Source organism: Rhagoletis zephyria, unplaced genomic scaffold (genome assembly GCF_001687245.7).
Source record: "Rhagoletis zephyria isolate East Lansing unplaced genomic scaffold, Rhagoletis_zephyria_1.1 Rzeph_scaffold_01272, whole genome shotgun sequence".
NCBI lineage: Eukaryota > Metazoa > Arthropoda > Insecta > Diptera > Tephritidae > Rhagoletis > Rhagoletis zephyria.
This window is the reverse complement of record NW_016158356.1, coordinates 124,629-127,976: the sequence shown is the minus strand read 5'-3', so window position 1 is coordinate 127,976 and position 3,348 is coordinate 124,629. Positions and strand designations below refer to the sequence as shown.

General features: G+C 33.3%; 1 long non-coding RNA gene across 1 annotated transcript in view; it reads right to left on the bottom strand.

Moving 5' to 3' along the window:
• Window positions 1-1,704: 1,704 nt before the first annotated feature.
• The window catches only part of LOC108363425 (uncharacterized), an 18,634-nt gene continuing 16,990 nt past the window's right edge, over window positions 1,705-3,348 (bottom strand). The window contains exon 3 of the long non-coding RNA XR_001847620.1: window positions 1,705-1,716. This is a non-coding gene — a long non-coding RNA (uncharacterized LOC108363425). The remainder of the gene's footprint in view (window positions 1,717-3,348) is intronic.

The window sequence follows — 3,348 nt, the reverse complement described above, 5'->3', positions numbered from 1 at the left end:
TTTTCGTCGTATCTTCGGCATTTACAGTCAGGGCTTAAATTATGACTTTTATTAAGGAAACATTTTTCATTATTTCAGTAGAATGACAAAAATATATATATGTAAATGTTATCGGAAAAATGTAAAAATTTTCGTCCAAAATTTATTTATTTATTTATTTATTTATTTTTTTCAAATTGCCTTGCAAAAATACTTTTGACTCAGGAGTTTACGCCAAGTTTTATTTATTTTTTCTTGCAAGATGGTTCCGTATAATGTACATACATATTTACATGCTTATATACATACATATGTGCACAATTGTTGTGGCGTGTAGCATGTGGCATGCGACATGCGGCAAGCTATTGTAGCGAATTTATTCAATTTACACACAATTCAATTCTCTGTATCAAATGCGAATATACTCGTATGCTTACACATTACTTACATATGTATACCCCGGTGCACATACATATTTGTCTACCATTGCGTATTTGGGCGCCGCTGGCGATCCATCTAAGCAGATTGTATTGCATGCACAAACAACATAAACCAGTTGAATGAGAAGAATAGTACACAGCAACAACAGCAACAACAATAATGCCAACACAAGTAACAAAATATAATCTGTAGCGATTTAGCAGCATCTGTGTTTATTTGTTGGACATTGTGTGTGTGTGTGTGTGTGTGTGTGTCACATATAAAAATATTTACAAATACACATACATACATATAAACAAGCGCACAATGAACAAATCAAATAAATTATATCAGCTGTGAAAATAAATGCGTCTACTTCAAGCGACTATCAAGTATCGCTGTACACTAAGTCTTGTTTTTTTTTTCATCGTCTCTGCTGGCGGCAATACTTGAAGTGCTTCTGTATTAACAGCACAAAAAACATCAGCACGCCGGATATTGATGATGATTGCTTAACAAGTGTACAAACAAACAAAAAACCAAAAGAATAAAAAACGAAAGCAACAATTGTTGAAATTCGACGGAAGTAGGAAGAAACACGCACAAAAACACTGCTGCGGGAAAAGCTTTGTAGCTTATTCCCCTTTGTGCACAGGATTTATGCGTGTTAACAGAAGTCATGAAATGTCTAGAAATGAAAGAGTTGTAGTGAGGGCGGAACCGAAGCACACTTAAGATATAGAACTCAACACTTATGTATGTATGTACACACACCGGCACTCACATTGTATCATTCACATGTGTGTATCAATTTGCTATTAAGTGGAATTGAGTGTTGAGAATTGGCTGTGAAAATTAAACCACAAAATCCTTTAATGTCTTTTTTGGTTTTTCGCTGCTACATACTACTCTACTCGAAAGGGGAAATAATTGTTAGTGTCTCAATGAGTAATACAAACCACATCAGCGATTAGTACAAGCAAGTAAGAGGAGGAGCTACCACAAACTACAATAACGTTATTGAGAAGCAAGGGCTTTTTCGGTGAATAAGTAGGGGGCCATTCCATTGTGACAGATATTTTTTAACGATGATAAATAACTAATGTATAAAACTACTTTCAAAAAAATACCCAAAAATTTGTAAGTTATTTATAACAATTATTTGAATACATGTGACTGGTTGTGAGACTGAAAATCCCTCTATTTTATATTTGTGCACTCAAAGCCGAATTTTAGCCAAAACACTTACTTTTCAAGCCAGATTGTTTTGTGTTGTAAAAAATATACTATACGCCTTCGTTTCCATTAAAAATTTAGCTGATATGATCTTCATATAAACATTTAACCCTTTGAGGGCAGTTGTTGCTTGTAAGCAACATTGGCATTTTGAGATGTAAATCTGGTTTTTTGAGATATTTCTCCAACGATTTATTTCACGGACCGTAACAGTTACAACTTTTATTAAAAAAAAATCGCTCTTTAAAAATTATTTTTTGACTTTTATTTAAATACTTGTTAAATAACAGTTTTTCTGATTTTTATTTTATAAAACCAAAATAACAATTATTTTTGATTGATTTTTAAAATCATACTTATAAAAGTCATTTGTATAAGTCGTAGTAAACTTTGGTCTCCAACACCTTCTTAACTGCAAAAACAATTACAATGTCTTTTGTACTTTATATAAATAAAGTTCTTCAAAAACTGTTATCTAAGCCATATAATATAAAAATCAAAAACAAATGTTATTTACATCTTATTTAGATAAAAATAAAAAAGAATTCTTATATTGGACTAGCCAATGCCCGCTAACTTCGCGGCGCCTAATAAGAGCTTTTGCGTTAGCCAATGCAAAAGAGCGTTTAAAAACAAAATTAGTCTGTAAAGTCAAAGTTTTTGATTTAAGTTGAAACCACTAAGGCGCAGTATCCTCCTCACACATAGGCAAATAGTAGTAACGCTGTGATACCATATGGAATACCAATCCCTTTTGGTGTCATGAGCTTTACTGATGGTCTTATTTTCACCTGTGAGATCCCTGCCAATCATGCGTAATCTTTTTGTATGATCTTACGTATGCCAATAAAAGTTGTTATAGGAAACTCAAGAGCACAGAAGTGCATTTTCTTTATAGGAAGGCCAAGAATCCTCGCTGTCCCATAGGATGAAAAGTTTTCCGGTACATTGCTAAATGAGTAGTGTGATCTCCTCTTAAGTATCGTGAAACGAAGCAGTTGATATACCTACGGTGATCTTTCCTTGTTAATTCGCCACTTTTACAATTCGTGGTAAAATTTATGAACTGATTTCAGGGTAGATGCAAGACCGCATGATCGTGCATGAGGGCGTCAGAAAAACTTAACCCCATGTTTCATTTAAACATCTGAAAACTAAATTCGTATAACTTAAACATAGGTCCAAAGCAGACCAACCACACGGGGTTTCTATACATTTCGGCTGCATAAGCCATTGGGCTTATTTTCTGCAAAACCATTGCTTACCATAAAATGAATACGTGTTATGAATTTCTACCTTAACTCCAGCGGCACTAATCGGGTAAATTTTTATCAAAAGAATTTTCCATCATACAGGTACATAGCTCACATTTAAAATTTGAACGAAATCGGTTAATAAATACGATTTTTATAAATAACTCTACTCCAGCACCACCTATCGAGTTCTATAGTAGCATGTAATTGGACCATATATGTATGTAAGATAACCTCCGACAATCTGACGGAACTCTATTCAGTGTTTTTTGAGTTTATTCCGAACAACGAAAACGGCTATCATTTTATGCAAATAGGTATGTAGATAGGACAGATTATAGCGAAACTCGTAAAAGCAAAGCTCCATTCTTTTTGAAAAACTTAAAAAAATTCTTCAAAATTTTCACAAAAATATTACCTTACTGAAAATTAAAGACAAAGTTACAATAGTTCAATGGGA